This window comes from Natator depressus, chromosome 5, assembly GCF_965152275.1.
Source record: "Natator depressus isolate rNatDep1 chromosome 5, rNatDep2.hap1, whole genome shotgun sequence".
Classification (NCBI taxonomy): domain Eukaryota; kingdom Metazoa; phylum Chordata; order Testudines; family Cheloniidae; genus Natator; species Natator depressus.
This window is the reverse complement of record NC_134238.1, coordinates 98,354,953-98,372,818: the sequence shown is the minus strand read 5'-3', so window position 1 is coordinate 98,372,818 and position 17,866 is coordinate 98,354,953. Positions and strand designations below refer to the sequence as shown.

General features: G+C 42.2%; 2 protein-coding genes across 2 annotated transcripts in view; one reads left to right on the top strand and one right to left on the bottom strand.

Moving 5' to 3' along the window:
- The window catches only part of TMEM252 (transmembrane protein 252), a 69,609-nt gene that overhangs the window by 32,375 nt on the left and 19,368 nt on the right, over positions 1-17,866 (bottom strand). The gene's annotated exons all lie outside the window — the stretch shown is intronic.
- The window catches only part of PIP5K1B (phosphatidylinositol-4-phosphate 5-kinase type 1 beta), a 185,406-nt gene continuing 175,472 nt past the window's right edge, over positions 7,933-17,866 (top strand). Inside the window, exons 1-2 of the mRNA XM_074953282.1 lie at positions 7,933-8,086; positions 11,929-12,010. The gene's annotated coding sequence lies outside the window, so the exon portion shown is untranslated. The remainder of the gene's footprint in view (positions 8,087-11,928; positions 12,011-17,866) is intronic.

Genomic DNA, 17,866 nt, shown 5'->3' with positions numbered 1-17,866 from the left:
AATTCTGACATCTTTGGCATTTCTATTGGCAGTGCGTGACACTGTATGGAATCTGGGGGACACTTCAGGATATTATGAACACCAATAGTGTAAAATTGCAATGAGTTGTGCCAGATATGCCATTTAAGATATCTGTGGAAATGTTATGATTTGCCAAGTATGATAGTATCATTTTTGTATTATGAATTATATATGTGTAGGGTATATCTGTATTTCAAAACTTGTGCTATGCTTCTGGGTGACATCCCCAGACAGATTGGCATGAGCACTGCCTAGCCTTCTTGATAGCCTATTAAGGACCATCTGCTATACAATTGACCCATTGAGAGAAGGCAAGAGATAAACCTTATTACTCAGCAAGGCATGCAGAGGCATGCCTATGGACGGAAATCTAAGGGCATGGCTATGTTTGCAGATGTAGAGCGCTGTCAGTTAAACCAGCCCTCGGAGAGCGCAGTAGGGAAAACGCTGCAGTGTGTTCACGCTGTCAGCTGCAAGCGCACTGGTGTGGCCACGTTTGCGGCACTTGCAGCGGCATTGGGAGTGGTGCATTATGGGCAGCTATCCCACCGAGCACCTCTGCCCATTCTGGCACTGTGGCTTGTGGGAAGGGGGTGGAGGAGGCACGGCATTCTGGGTCCTGTCCCAACACCCCGTGATGCATCAGTTTGCATCCCAGCAATCCCTGTGCTTCCGTCCACATTTGGCACCATGTTTCAACATTTTTCATACTGCGCACTCTGTCTTCCCTTTCAGTCTAAGGGAATGGAGCCCGAACTGCTGAGGAGTATGCTGACGAGTCTCACCAGCATGTCACGTTTGGCAGTCGAGTTACTCCTTAAGCTACAAACTGACAGTGGGGAGTTTGATATTGACTCGCATAATGCATATGACACGAGATTGTTTGTGGCATTCACGGACATGCTCACCATAATGGAACGCCACTTTTGGGCTCAGGAAACAAGCACTGAGTGGTGGGATCACATCGTCATACAAGTCTGGGATGGCGAGCAATGGCTGCAGAACTTTCGGATGAGAAAAGCCACTTTCATGGGACTGTGTGATGCGCTCGCCCCCACCCTGCGGCGCAAGGACACGAGATTGAGAGCTGCCCTGACGGTGGAGAAGCGGGTGGCTATTGCAGCCTGGAAGCAGGCAACTCCAGACAGCTACCGATCGGTCACTAACCAGTTTGGAGTGGGAAAGTCGACCGTTGGAATCCTGTTGATGCAAGTTTGCAGGGCCATTAATCGCATCCTGCTCAGAAGAACCAGGACTCTGGGTAACATGCATGACATTGTGGCTGGCTTTGCTCAAATGAGTTTCCCTAACTGTGGAGGGGCAATAGGTGGGACGCATATTCCAATTCTGGCACCAGCCCACCTAGCCTCCGAGTATGTGAATCGGAAGGGGTATTTCTCTACAGTTCTCCAAACACTTGTGGATCACTGTGGGCATTTCATTGACATTAACGCAGGTTGGCCTGGAAAGGTGCATGACACGCATCTTTTAGAACACTGGCCTGTTCAGGAAGCTTCAAGCTGGCACTTTCTTCCCGGACCAGAAGATCACCGTACGGGAAGTTGAAATGCCCATTGTGATCCTTGGAGACCCAGCTTACCCTTTAATGCCGTGGCTCATGAAACCCTACACAGGGAGCCTTGACAGCCTGTTGTTGAACCACTCCTTGCTGCTGAGTCAGTGCAGACTGACTGTGGAGTGTGCTTTTTGGCTGTTTAAAGGGCCACTGGCGCTCTCTGTATGGGAAGCTGGACCTGGCTGATGACATCCCCACGGTTATAGCTGCGTACTGTACCCTCCATAACATTTGTGAGGGGAAGGGTGATTCACTCAGGCATGGAACTCGGAGGTTCTACACCTGGAGACTGAATTTGAACAGCAAGAGAGCAGGGCTATTAGAGGGGCCCAGTGCAGGGCTGAAGTGCAGGATTAGGGATGCCTTGAGGGAGCAATTTGAGGCTGAAAGCCACCAGTAATGTTTGGTGCCCTACACAGGAGTGAAGTGCAGTGGTTCCAATGTTGGTAAGAATCTGTTTGCTACACTGACTTGCAGTGCCTGTTGCTTTCCAGGGCTAAGGTATCTTTTACTTAATGTAGTAATGTTTTCAAAGCCATTTATTGAAAAGAAAATTCATTTATTGAAAAGAAACCCAACTGCCTGGGAAACACAGGGCAAGCGGGTGGGGTGGGGAACGGTTCAACAAAGAAATTCCATCCATCTTATACAATAATACCCCACCCCCACACTATCCAGCATTCTTCTTAAGCAGCTCTGTTCCACCTGATCCTTGGCATTCTCTCCCTCAGGTCACAGTCACATAACAGATGTATCTCTTGCCTGGGCCACCTGGATTATTCCCACAACTCTGAATTATTCATTCACTGTCAGATTTGCGAGGGGAGAGGGAAGTCTGGTCTCTCAATGAATAGTGGCAATAGAGATATTTGCCTATTAATCTTGGCCAATATCTTTGCATCAATGTTATTAGAGTAACATGCCTAGAAGGGGCACAGATGATTTTGTCTTTGTTTGGTTTCAAAGTCAATGAACTAGTGGCTTTTACCATCCATTTTGGAATTTGAGAGAATTCTAGGAAACTGTTAAACAAACTGGCAAGTGTGGGAGCCAGACCTCTACTAAAATTTAATAATATTCACATGAGAATCTATCAGGGCCCTGGCAACTTGCTTACAGACATTGGTTTGTTTGCTTTATTAATCTCTTCTGTATCAATACGTCAATCAAAGCTTTTCCCTTGGAGCTTAGTGAGAGTTGGTAAATTCGCACTTGTAGTATTCCCCTCTTTCATGATAACACTGCAGTGCCAACAAAAAAACTGTACTTTACCAATGAGTAAACTTATGTCAATTTATTTCTTTCTGAAACCCCATCTGCTCTGGGAACCCTTCCACTTGTGATCAGATGCCTTGCTGCATTTTGGTTTGTGTTCTACTTGCTTGTTCATCTGTACAGTGAAAAGTTCTTTGGGGCAGGGGTTTTGTTAACTGCTTGGCGTGCTTTCTTTATTGGAAAGTGCTGTGTACACACTTGTGTGTGCTATTAATAATATCTTCTTCTTTCTCACACTGAAGACAGTAAAATGTCTTAAGTTGGCAAATATCCTCTTGAGCTGCTCTATTTATTTCCCAGCAGTCATGTCTTTCTCCACTCCTATCTCTTCCAGTTTTTCTCCAGTCAAAAGATGGGGGTCATCATGAGGGTGAATCTGTTGGTAAGCTTTTACTCAAGGCTGGTGAGGTGATGCTAATTACAGTATCCAACATTTCCCTTTGTAGCAGTAAGCACCGCCAGTTAATTGGCAGTCTTTCAAGTGCAGCAGTTCTGCAAGCTGTCCCCACAACACACTGCGGCAGGGTGCCTGTATTTTGTTTTCTCAACACAGGAGGAAACAGTCTTAAATTGCAAAAATCAATTCCTCACACAGGGCTTGATCCTGCCCCTGCTCAACTCAATGGGAAAAACCTAGTGACTTTAATGGAGCAGGATTAAGCCCAAATGTATCACTTACTGCTTTGAACTGAATTAGTTAACAGTGTGTGAAACAATCTGCTTTTCATCTACACCTTCTGCTTTTTTTTGCACCAGAGTCTGATTTTTCAGTAACCCTGCAACAGTACTGAAAGAGGGGAGGGACTCTCAAGACTTTGCTACAGTTCTGATAACTGATTTAATTATACAGATCGCTTGCTTTATTTTTATAATCGGGTTACATTTTTCCATTTCTTTGTTTTGGATGGTCTATTATTTAGTGATACTTTTGTCTCATTTAATTGCATTGCTTATAATAAACAGAGGAAAGGAATAACCAGCTTGAGGTGTCAAAAGGCGTATGGGGTACTGGTAATCTTTAAGGGCAAAAGTCATTTTTAGATTAAACTACTTAATGAAACATTTCATGTACGTGTGCAACAGTCTGCTATATTTTATACTGAAAGAAACACATGTACTGAAGTGCATAGGAACATATTAAATATGTACTATGTAATTAAACACAGGTATAGTCAACTGAAAGACAGCAAATTCTAAGGTGAAAATTCACACTGTGTACATTAAATAGACTAAAATGTCAACAATGACATAACAAAATTTAAAACTCCAGCCCATCCTATTTCTCTATCAATGGAAGTTGTCCTAAATGACATTACTGAGTTAGGAAAAACTTCATAGTAAAAGAATCTCAGGGGTTACGGATTTAATGATTGCTATGGAATAGTGCTAAGGCACTGGAAATCTGAGACTTTCCAAAATGGACAATTTCCATAGGAGATGCAGCCTCTTGTGTGAAAAGACTATTCAGAGACACCGCCATGCCATTCTCATTTTTGTGACAGACATGGAGATACACCAGCACTGCATAAGCATCATTAGTGTAGGCTCAGATTCTAATCTAGCAATGGTCCAGTACCTTCACTCGGATAACTATTTCCAAAGTCAAGAGTAAGACATAGGGGCAGTGAGTAGAGTATGCACTAAAATTCGCTGCCGATAAGCCCTTTCCCTTCCCTGGAATGCCACCTCCGAGTGAGTTCCACAGGCCTGAATCACCATTGTTACTCCAGTTAACATTAGTGTCATTTTGAAAATCAAGCTACTCACAGAGGTACCTAAACAAGGATTTAGGAGCCTAATTTTAAGCAGCCAAACTGTAAAATCATAGTCTTTATAACAAACACAATTTGTTCTAAGACAGAAGCATTCACTTGCACAGTAGCAGCTCTGATGACTGTAGCTTTAACACAACTGCCTGATGTGAACCCTTATTTTTTCATGTTTTGAGTGACTTGAAATCCAGTAAAATGAATAGATTTTTTTTTTTAAAGCCAGAAGGGACTATTATTATCATCTAGTCTGATTTTCTTCATAACACAAGCCAAAGAACCTCCCCCAGTAATCTCTATGATAAGCTATAGATTAGATCAGTGTTACTGGTAACTAAATGTACTATGAAATATACCGTACTACTGACACACTACAGAAATAGTCAGGACTACTTATTCTGTGCACCTGTTGAGGGCAGTGTAAGGCCCAAATTGGTGGGTGGGTGTGTGTGTGTGGTGGTTTTTTTTTTTTTTTTTTTTACCCTTTGGAATGCTGAGTATGTGATTCAGACAGTGGATATCACGCTGTGAGGGAGCAGAGCAGTCATGTGTCTTATCTTCCTTGCCATATCTCATACCCACACTTTTCTAACTGCTGCATGTAATTAGCCGTTGGGGTGTGCACAGGTATAAACAAGGTCAGAACTTGATCCATTAAGTTTGCTTTCAATAAACTATGTAATGTCCGGTGTGACATTAATCTCTACCACATCAACCCCAAGTAATCAGCCTTTGTGTCAGGTGCAAAAGGGGCTGTGGAGTCCATTTGCAGCTTCTGTTCCCGCCCGTCGTCTGCACTCCACATCCCCCCTTATCTGGTGTGCTAGGAACACTGGATCTGTATAAGCAAAGTCCATTTCCTTTAATCTCTCCTACATCCAATCTGTTTGAGCTTGGCACAGCACTACCTTCTTTTTAGACGGGCTCTGAAGGCCTCCCAGCACAGCCCTGTTTTAATGGCCCACCTGAGACCTAATGGAATGGAGACCTTGCACAGGTTATCTGCACCATGGGAGAACTTCCCCAGAATGAATGTGTATATCAGTGTAATTCTCCTCTAGCTTCAGCCCCCACTGCATATAGTCCCCTTTGTAACTTCTATAATTTACTTCATGGCTCATTGTTAAACACATTGCAATAATCCCTGGAAAATAAATCACGCAGCACACCCGTGAATTATAACGCAAAACAAATCAAAGCTAAAAGTTCACTTGCTCTTTCTATCTTTAAACTGAGGCTCCTGCAGCTTTGATAGGAGATCTACTCGCATCACAGGGAGAACTGCTCCAGGGAAACTGGAAGAAGAGCTGCCCACCAGAGCAGTAATCAGGAGTATGCAGCCATGAATGAGTTTAGAACAAAAGGCAGGCAGCAACAATGCCTGTGTTGGAGACACAACAATAGGTATAGCAAAGGGACAGAGCCACTGGAGTCTCTGCAGAGCACAGCTCAGAGACTTGCATCCATCTATTATGTAACATCTTTTTCAAAATCTAATCTTAATTCCATGGTGCTTACTATATTTCATGCTTGTGGTGACTTGGGCTCTGCTCTTGGGAGGATCGCTGTGTCACCAGAATCACTCAACTCAGTTGTCACTTTGTAGTTCAGATGCCAGTTTCATAGGCAGCATGGCCCAGTGGATGGGGCACCAGACTTTGAGTCAGGAGACTCTCTGGTCAGACTCCTGGCTCTCCAACTGACTTGCTGTGTGACCTTAGGTAGGACCTAAGTAATTTCACTTAGACTCTCTGGGCCTTCATTTCTTCCCCTGTAAATAATAATGCTTACCCACCCCTGTAAAATGCTTGACCTACAGGTGAAAAGCGCTCCATAAAAGCTATGTGTTTTGGTATATGTACAGTAAATATGATTACCACAAGTAATATGTACTTTTAGAATGAATTATTTTGCCCCCCCTCCCCATCTAGTAAGGAGGATGAAATGCACTTCGTCAGTGGTTCCCAACCATGGGCATATGTAGCAGCACCAGCACTTCTGCCTTCTGTGATTGGGACTCTTAAATTCTTATTCCCAGCCCTATTGCAGAGGGCCTGTGTACCCCTTTCAACTCAGTAAAGCAATAACAATAAAGATATTGAGAGTAACTAGTAAGTTAGATTTGGTCATATCTATGATAACCAAATCACATTTTTGATAACAGAAGGGCCATCTCTCTTTGTAACCATTTTAAGTTAAAGGTTTTTTTGTGTGGTGTTTTTTTTTTGGGGGGGGGGGGGTCCAGCTTAAATTCATCCCTTTCAACCTACTGCCCTCATCAGATATCTCTTCCTTTGAAGTAACCAGATTGGTATGTAATAATCTTAAGTTCACTTCCAGATAAATGAAAAATTTCAAAACTTCCCTAAAGGTTACAGCACTATGCTAACATCACCATTGACCTCAATTCTGTCAGCATGTTTTCCTTAATGTTCAGATTACCAGGAAATAATGTCTAATTTACAGCAGAGTTACTACCTTTCTAGACATCAGTAAAGTAACATTACAGCAAGGGGTGAATCAGGTTTTTCCCCCACTCATTATATAGCTGTGTTCATTCTGTGCTCAGTGTGCCTATTTGGTAGAACTGAGGAAAGAGTTCAAGAGAGTGCTTCCTTTCTCCTGCCCCCCCCAACCCCACCAAAAAACACTTTTTTTTTCTTTCCCACAAAACTGGTGTCCCAACAGGGATGCCACTACTGTAATTTGTACACTTTCAGCATCCTGCTTCTTAATAGTAAGGCTCACTGGAAAATCATCATGTGCATTGTCTACCTCAAGCGGTAAATTTACTGGAGGACAACTGCTAACAGCTTTGGAAAATTTTACTCTAGATTACAAATTGGCTAACCTCTCTAGATCTGCATTTATTTTCATAATTAATTATTGCTTCTCCTTGGCAGACAAGTCTATAATCTTATTGGTCCTGATTCTCTACCTCATGCCGCTTGTTTAGTCAGTTGCACTTATAGAATAGGAGAAATGTAGGGCTGGAAGAGACCTCAAGAGGTCATCTACTAGATCTAATCCAGCCCTCTATGCTAAAACAGGATTAAGCATACCTACACCATCTCTGACTAGTGTTTGTTGAACTTGTTCTTAAAAACCTGTGCAAAGTAGCTGTACGACACTACTCATCAGTATGGTTGCATTTCATATCCACTTTGTACAGGTGTAAAGGATTGCACCAAAGAAAAGCTGTGGCTGTGTACTCTGTGCTGTGTCCCTGTAATTCATGCTTTCGACTGGCCCCTCTGATGCCAAAGTACAGCAGCTCATAAAGACGACCTGAATCACTGAAATGTTGATTTTTAACCTCTCGCTCTCTCTTGAATCCACAAGCCCCTCCAAGGAATGTACTCGGTGTTAATACATGAAAAGAGAATTCTTTATTTTTCATAAGATGTGACACTGTTTGTTTACAACTTATGGGCATTGCTATTAGGTGAGTTTTAAGCCTTGTTTTGTGGAGGGAGGGAGGGTGCGGGGGAAGAATATGATACTGATACTGCAAAAAAGTATAGTACCAAGGGTCCAAATTCTGATCTCGGATAAGTACATGCTACTCCCAGTGATGTAAATGGGAGCTGTATCCCCATATCAGAGGGCAGAATTTACCCTTTAGATTAAAAAACTAGAAGGGTTTAATTACAAAATAAGGGAGAAAAACCAGTGTCAAACTCTGTTTTAATCTGTATTTGTTTCATACTGTAAAGATTCTAAAAAAACTGCATTAAAAATCCTTGTATTGCATGTGTGCAAACAATACTTAAACTTGCAAGTGCTTTACAATTATTAACAAGTGCTGCTTAGCATCAGATAAACTAGTAAGTACTTAATTAAGGGATTGGATATGAAGGTGCAGTCACTTAAAGTAAGTGTGTGTGTGTGTGTGCATTCAAAACAGGATTTTAGTAATCTAATTACCTATCTAACCTTCCTTAGTGTACTTGCAGGTGTCAGTAATGTATAATTTATGAGGATTGTTTGCAATATGCTCTCTAATGTTCAGATTGTTCATCTGAGGGCTAGGTTTGATTTTTATTTTTTTAAATTTTTTACTATTTGTATTTTCTTTTCACATTTGGACAAAGTTAAAGTGAATGACAGGCTTTTTACCTGTCAAGACCTGAGTTCAGGATTCTAGGCTATACTGCCAAAAAATGCACTTACAGGATTAAATTCACCTTGTGCAGAAGGCCAGCACAAGTCTTATACATCTCTTAATCCCTCAGCTAACTCCCTGGTCCTATAGCCCACAAGTGCAGGGAAATCCCATTGAAGTCAATGGGAGTGTTGCATGTACAAGCACTGAGAGATCAAGCCCTTAATCAGACTGGTGCCAGCAATCATTCCAGCCTTTTAATTCTTTATGAATTATTTACATGAATGTGAAATTGCCTTATCTGCCTTCAGAGAAAGGTTGACATTAAGAAAGTTTTTGTGCCTGTTTAACATCTGAACAACACCAGCTGTACAAAGCCCAGGACTCCAATCTCCCTAGCTATCGCAGTTCCTCTCTACCTACAGAGCTATGGGACCAGTGCAATAAAACTAGAAGCAGGACTAGAACAATTCACTAACCAGGATGCTTTGCTCTTCTATATTTATTTCTCTCCTTCTTTCTCTACTTCTACCCCATTTTTACTATAGCAATTGCCATTTATCTTCTTATTTATTCTCTCATCTTCCCCTGTCAATCTCATTTTTCTTTGTCATGGTCTTATCCAGTTCTCATGCACTAGTCCAGTGCTGCAACGTTTTGGCTGCAAACACCACAGGGAAGATAGAATTAAAACTATATTTAAATAAAATTTCATGCAAAACATTTTTACTTTAACTTTTTTCTCCCTGAAGAAATAAATGAGAAAGAGAGGAAGAGGAAAGATGAAAAAGAAGACTTATTGTTTAAGAAATAAGGTGTTATATGAAGAATTTCAGCAAATGCACATAAGAACAAATTTTCAAAAGGGCTGTCACACAGTGAGCTGGCCCTTTAAGCAAGTCCAGAGTTCAGCCTCTCCTGAGACTAGTTTACCTTCTAGTGCAGGGGGGAGAGGCATGGGATTAGGAACAGGGCCTGGTTGGGGGATATAAGGATAATCTGAGATCAGTCAAGGGAGAGACTCAGACTATTAGGAGACCGGAGTGAGCTGCTCCACACAGAGACTCAGAGAAAGTGGGCTGGAGGCTCTCCTCACTTCCCAGCACAGGACCTGGGAAGTCCATGTCTGTGGGAAGCAGTAACTGATTAGGAAGGCTGCAGGGAAACACACCTGCTGGGAAGAAAGCCTCAGAAAGGACAATTTTAAGGACCCTGCACTAAGGGTTGTGACCAAGCAGGAAGCTGGATGGAAGCTGTGTAGTTCTGAACTTTGATTTATTAACAAACTCTCAGAAGGGTTGAGTTATTGTGAAAACACCTGCCGTGTGAACCTTCCTTAACTTGATAAAAAGGAAACCGAGGCATTGGAGGCACCCTAAGCCACCTTAGGTAGCTCCTGCTACAGAGGCCTTGACCTGTCCTCTTCACATGCACGATATCTGAGCACTGTCACTTCTGCATCCAGCTGCTAGAATATAAATGAGCAACATTCATTTGTGTTCTGCCTGAATATGTTAATGTGGTTTTGTGTATATACTCGGTTATCTGGGTGCACAAAGGAACACTACATTTTGAAATTTTAGCCTTTGTCAATTTGTTTGGCAAGTGGCGTCACCATTGTTTTCCCTCTGGTAGCTCCGTAGATTAACTTCAATATGTATCACTTAATTAAGGAATAGGATTGGGAGCAGGTTTTCCCAGAATTCTTTTAAATTACCCCCTCCCCCCCCGCCCAACAGGGCTTCTTTCTTACAGCTTTCCCAGAATAAAATCCTTGTGTTTACCCCTGATGTTTCTGCGCACAACCTATTTTGTACTTGAATCCAGTAAACAATTGCTTGCTCGCTCGCTCACTCGCTCGAGCACACAAACACGAAGACTCCTTAGACTTCCTCCCTTTTAATTCTATTGACCAGAAATGTATAGGAATGAAGTAGATCATGGGCTTGGTAGCAGGATATAGTCTTTCCTCTTTAGGTCACCAATTCAAACTATTATCTTCTGAGGGCTATTTGGGACCTATGTTAAAGGATGCTTGTAATCTAAAACCCAGATCGGAACTGAGATATGTTCACATAATAATCATCACCACAGCTGGTGCTGGCTGTTAATCCTAGCAGAGAGGCTAAGGATTGAGGGGCATGGAGGTTGAACTCCCACAAATTCCCTCTAGGTCTGAGGCACGCTGGTGCAGCATGTGGCATTTCAGTCTTGCTGGTGCCTGTGCTTCCTATTTTCTGTGGATAAATAGAAGACTTCAGCCTCCAGGACTGAGGACACCAGCTCATTTTATGCAGGTGAGGTAACCAAACCATCATCACATGGTAACAACTTTAGTCTATTGCACCTGTGAAGTTGTTTCCATTTATTTATGAATGCAATTGAAACTTCCTGAGCACTTAAAAGGAAAGCTAAGTTTACAAAGCCTGCAACGATTTAACTGCTGACTAAATAATATATCTGTCACAGATGGGGGTGTGTAAAATAAATGTAATCAACTCATTTATTTTTGGTTTCAGAGTAACAGCCGTGTTAGTCTGTATTCGCAAAAAGAAAAGGAGTACTTGTGGCACCTTAGAGACTAACCAATTTATTTGAGCATGAGCTTTCGTGAGCTACAGCTCACTTCATCGGATGCATGTGAGCTGTAGCTCACGAAAGCTCATGCTCAAATAAATTGGTTAATCTCTAAGGTGCCACAAGTACTCCTTTTCATTTATTTTTGGATCCAAGACTTTCCAGCAGTGTCCTAAATCTGTGTAATGTGACTAAATGCTGCATTTGAATCTCTGATTTTAGCTGAAAAAATGTGTAAAATCTCAGGTGCCCAGATAGGTTATTGGCTGACTATACAGCAGATGAGGCTCACGAATACAAGTTGTTCCAGGAAAACTCAATTGTAATTCACACTCTCTAAAGCCTATATTTTCCTCTAGGTATGTGCAGAGAACTCCCACTAACTTTGGGCTTGATCCTACTTGCACTCAAATCAGTGACAGTTCTGCCACTGACTTTAATGTGAGCAAGATCTAGCCCCTTTAATATGAGTTAAATGTTCTTCTCTTGATATACTCCTTTTTGTCATTTCTAGATCTTACTTTCTCAGCTGGTAGCATGGAAATAACTCACCTGTTTCGCAACTAGTGCCTATTTTATTACTCAGACCACACCTCCTTTTACAGATTTGCCATCAGAAACACAGAAGACACATGGATCTGAAAATCCACACTTTCAAGGAGAAAGCAGGATGCCAGCAGTATACAGGTTTGGTGCAGAGTCTTACTTCTATCCCTTTAATCAATAATGTCCCCCAAATATCACAGAACTTCAATATACATATGAGAAGAGAATTTGTCCTTTTATAATTAACATAAGAAGGTCTGTACTAGGTCAGCCCAATGGTCCATCTAGCTTACTATACTATATTCTGACAGTGGCAAATGCCAGGTGCTTCAGAGGGAATTAACAAAACAGGACTATTTTGAGTGATCCATCCCGTCATCAGGCTCAGTTTCTGGCCGTTGGAGGTTTAGGGACACCTGGAGCATGGGATCGCATCCCTGACCATCTTTGCTAATGGTCATTGATGGACCTATCCTCCAGGAACTCACCTAATTCTTTTTTTTAACCCAGTTATATTTAATAACTGTACATAAAATACACCACAGATAAGGACACTTTACCAATAATATTTTGGCTGTGATGGTGAAGCTGAGAAGTTTTTGACAAAGGCACAACAACAATCTCAAATGCAGGCTTATTTAAAAGCAACACTTATTTAAACAAAGGATATTCATAATAAAATTATAGTACTCCCATGATAATCCTTTATCTCTGGAAAATGGGTTTTCCCTTAGCCCAATTACTGGTAGGAGTTTTTATTAACTTCCTGTGCCAAAGGATTATTATGAAATCATACTTGATGGAAGGCTTAAATCCCGGTATATTTAAAAAAATACACTTTGGGTTCTTTTATTTGCCTTCTGGCTTTTGAACCTTCAGGATGCACATGGATCACTTTATCAGCCATAAGGGCTAGAAACTTTTTTTTTTTCTAAATGAAAACTCAGCTTCTCATGTAATCCCTTGTGTCTAGGAGCTGGGGATTTTAAGTAAAATATCAAATGTGTAAGAGTTGGCAATACTGTTTCTAGTAAAAGTAGGAAATAATGCTAAAGTGGTGGACAAGGTCCCTTTAAGAGAAGAGATTAAAATATTAGGAGGAAATGCTGCTGAGGACAAAGATGTTCAAATAAGGGAGCTAGCATAAGAGAACTCCTGATCATTATTTATTTTTGCTGTTCAATGTGGCTCCACCCATAAAGCATATTTGATTATTGAGGTTCTAAGGCAAACAAATACTCTGACACACGTTAAACAAAGAAGAGAAAGAGACTGTGCGTGTATGTGATGTCAGAAGATTCAGCAACAGATGAATGGAAACAAACAAAATCCCCAACTTTTGTGAGATTTGATTGGTACAAATCAAATCAAAATAAGTCATAGAAAGCCAGATAAATATTTGGAGATAAAAATGGAAACCAAACTAAAATCAATAAGAATATAAATGTGTCAACTAAAAGGCAATGAAAGCAAAGAATAGAAAAATGAGTGAGACATGGAAGCAACCCGAAACATGTAACACATTAGCGACGCACAGAGGAAACAAACAATATAACCCATCTGAATTTTCAAGGGTTTGTGGTGTGTCTTTAGATTTATACCTACTGTGAATTAAATAGCCCTTGCTGTGTAAGTTTTTGTGTGGACGGGTATGTATATTATTTTGTTGCAAAGACTTGTCTTCCACTTGCAGTAACCACAAAGATGGATTCATCTCATTTTATGTCTCATGCAAATCATGGTTAAATTTTACAAGTGAAAGGTGAAGAATTTATATGGCTGGGAGACAGGAAGTTCAAAGTTTAATATTTTGACATTAGTTTAGCCCATTGCACGTATGCGGTATTTTCATTACTGCAGATAAATCCGTGGCAAATGGTCTGAGGCTTGTTGAACCACTCCCTAGGGAGCCTGACATCAGTGGAACTATTCACCTGTGTTAAGTTAAATGGGTGTGTATTCAGGCTTGTCTCCACAGTGCACTAGTGTGCACCAGCTGGCTGTAAATTCTAGTGCAGGACAGTGTGTTATGTGTTAACTGTCCACGTGGACCCTGCTGACATGCACTAAAAATTCTTTAGTGAGTGTTGACATAGTCCTGTTCAAAATAGGACTATAGCAGGGCACAATACAAAAATTTTAGTGCATGCCAGCAGGGCCCACATGGACAGTTAGTGTCTGACATGCTGACACACATGGGAATTTACATTCCAGCTGGTGTGCACTAACCCACCTTGTAGACAAGCCCTAAGGCTTTGCGAGATCGGGACCTTAGTCTGATCTTGCTCTCATTCAATTCAATGGCTGCTGCGGGGAGAGAGAGCTGCGGGGGAGTCCTCTCGCCCCACCCCAAAGCCCACACCCCCATCTGGAGCCCTCAACCCCCCCCCCCCCCGCCACCATATCCCAACCCTCCGGCCCCACCATGCCACATGAATTTTGTTATGTGCACCAGTATGGAGGTGATGTGTCACACACATTGGTGCATATAACAAAATTCATTCTGCACATGGATGGGGAAAATTAGAGGGAACACTGCTGTGCGGTATTTCATTGCTGTGCAGACTTCTGGGCTTGGACTGCAGCCTGGGTGCTAGGATCCTGTGGGGTGGGAGGGTCCTAGAGCTCTGGCTCCATACTGAGCCTGGAGGTCACGCTGCTATGAAACAGCCCCGCAGCCCGAGCCCCGCGATGAGCCCAAGTTGGCATGTACAGGCCAGCAATGGGTTTTAATTTACTGTTTAGACATACCCCAGAAGTCAATGGGGCTCTACAAAGTTTCAGGGATCCACCCACCTAGATCCAGTTGGAAGGTTAGAGCCTACATTTAAGGTTCATCTGCTTTTAAACTGACTGCAATAAATTATTAAAGCAAAAAAACTGGTTTCCCCTATGCTCACGAAACTCTGCACTTACTGTGAATTTTGCTTAAATTTTACAGTGGAGAGAAAAAGAATGTTCTTAGACTGGGTATGTGAAGTTTCAACCCCAAAAGGGCATTTGAGATATTTAAGAGTAACCAAAAGAAGATATTTATAACAGAATATTCTTCTCATCTATAATATCCACTACACACTGTTTCTGATGCCAACAGCCCTGATCCAGCAAACACCAGTTGCAAGAAGACCCCTCTTCCTCCCTCCTATTGAAGTCTATAGGGCTCTGTGGGGACACAAGCAGAGTCAATGGTAGGATCAAAGCCTCATAGTTTTCTCACCAAGGGGAGGAGGAGAAGAAATGCGCACACATAAGAAAGGGAGGGGAGGGGATATGAGAAGGTATTTTCCACTAGTCACCCTGTGTTTTGAAGTGTGCTTCCTTTTATACAGTTTTGACTGCAGACCTTGTTCCATGTTCTTTCCTCTTGGTGGTTCAGCATGCCCAGTGTGAAGGAAGGTTATCTTGTAGAGTATGACTTCTTATTTTCCCAGAGGTATTCGCAAGCATGAGGACAAGCAAGAATAATCAGTGATTCTGATTATTCATTGATCATCCTGCCTTTTCCCTCTCTCTCACGCCTCCAAAGAAAATGACAAGGGAGCATATTTGAAAATCCCTACCATACTTTTTTCCAAAGGCACCTAAGAGGCATAGGTGCCCAAATCCCACTGAATCCAATGGGATTTGGGTGCCTAACTTCCTTAACCCTTTTTTAAAATCCTGGCCTCTATAAACATAAATAAATATCTTTGATTTTAAGCCACATGCAAATTAGGTTCAATCACTGTTCAGAATATAAAAACATCAAAGCAGGGAAACTGAGTTAAGGCTAATATTTTTTTCTTAGCTATATACAGCCGGGGAGGGTATGGAGTGAGGGGTGATGAAGAAAATTTGATCCTTAGCTCTAGATAACTTCACTGCTTTCATAAATTTAAGCTGGACCCAAAATGTGGTTTGAACGACAGCACTTTCATAGGTGTGCTATTTTATATCAATACTACCTACTAAGAAAATTGTATTCTGAAAACAATAATCCTACATGAAGAGGTGTTGTCAGGAGCTATTCCTCTTACAACTGCAATTGGTTACATGATGATAGAAGAAAACAGAAGTGTTGCTATCTCCTTCTGAAGCTATTAAAATTTGAAACTCAGGAGCCTGTAGCCAAAACATACAGGTTGACAACTCCTCTTTCTGCCTGATTTAGGCCTTGATCCTGCCATGACTTCCATGCAGCTGGCCCTAGCTCAGCATGGATTCCCATTAACTTCACTGGGGGCTCTGCGTCAACACAAAGGTCTGACTATGTCGAGCTCATTGCAGAACTGGGGCCTAAGCAAAGGCTTTTGGGGGGCATGAGATGGACATGTAATTCCTTAACAATACCCTCTTACCGCCTTTAGTGTGGGAGGAATGTTGACTGGACGGCAGGGGATGAGAGTGATTCAGATGCATGCTTGGCAGGAGGGGAGCCCCCCTCCCCTCATTCTCTGCTTAGCAGTGCCTGAGTAAAGGAGATGGGGACAGCTGATAGGCAAGAAGAAGATGGGGCACAAGCAGCAGTCAATCTGAGCTAATCCCAGGTCTTGCAAAAGCTTCTTTCTCTTCAGTTAGCTGCCCTGCCCTCACTCCCTGTGGCTGTAGAGTAAGAGCTGTGCTGCTTATGATGCTTCAGATCCGACCAACCACCTGTTCTGAGGGGGTCAGGAAGGAATTTTTCGATTGGGCTAAATTGGCATGTAGCCTGGTTAAGTTTTTTGGCCTTCCTCACCGCCTCCAGTAGCACACTTGGGTTAGAAGCAACAGGATTTGAGATTCGTATAATGCTGTTATGATTGCCGACTCACTGAAACTTACAGCCGTTGTCTAGTCTGGGCAAAGGCTAAAAGGACCAACTCCCAGCAGTAAATGAGACCGAGGATCATGCAGATGGACTTTGCACTTATGAGGTAGAGAAGCTTCAGGTCTCTGCAGACTACAGTTCACCTCACCTAGCCTTATGGCCTCTGTCACTCCCTGCTCACATGTGGGGGTGGGGTGTGTAGAAGTTTCATAACTGAACTGAGTCCATGGGATAGGCAGGAAGGGTCTACCCCGAGTTGTTGTTTGGTTTTTGGTCAAAACCCTGTCACCTGCACTTGAAACAATTAAATGCCTGGTATGTGAGAGCTGGGGCGGGTGATGTAGTGCTCCTCCCAAGTTATAATTAATAAAGTTGCAGTCTGCTGTTTAAACCCATCCCCCATGTCCGTCAATCATTTGCCTCTTTGTCCAGGTCAATGAAAGGCTTTTCAGATGTATGTTTATTATTGGATGGATCCTGAGGAAGACTGATATAGCTAGATTCTCCAAAAATTCTCCAGGTATTATTATAGCTATTAAAAATGGGAGGGAGGGAAATCTTTTGAAAATTTTGCACGTTTTTTTGGACATTTTTTTTCATCAATATTTTGATCTCTTCTAAATTTTCCAACCAGAAAAGACTCAAAATTAGCTCCCATTTACTGATATAACATCCACGGGCCTGTTCGTGAGCCCCATGGCTTATAGCAACCCTTTCAGTGCTCATATCCTCCTGTGGATTAAAAAAGCATTTTTAAAATCACCACGATGCCATAAGACCCACATGTCACAGTTCAGGATAATCATGCCTGTATTCCCCCTCCTTGGTTGACTCCCTCAAGGCTCCTGGCTCACATCTCTTTGGGAGACCCATGTCTCTCTCCTTCATGATCAGGATTTTTCCTGATATTACACTGTGATATCCCCACCAAGCCAGACAACCTAAACAAATCAGTGTCTGCACTTTGCTCTATCTTGGAAGGCTATGAACAGCTGAAATTGCCCTCAGTTGTAAGTTGCAACAGAGCTCTTTCTAAGCAAGCACATTTATGCTTAAGGTGAAAGCATTACAGAGAAAACATTAAAATCAAGTAAAGAACCTACAGGCAAGCTAAAAGGCTTACCAGAGATCACCTCCAACTTCAGCCTCTGGCTCTGGTAGGTGTCAGTCCTTCAAAATCCACAAATGAGTTTTCCCTGTGATACAAGTTC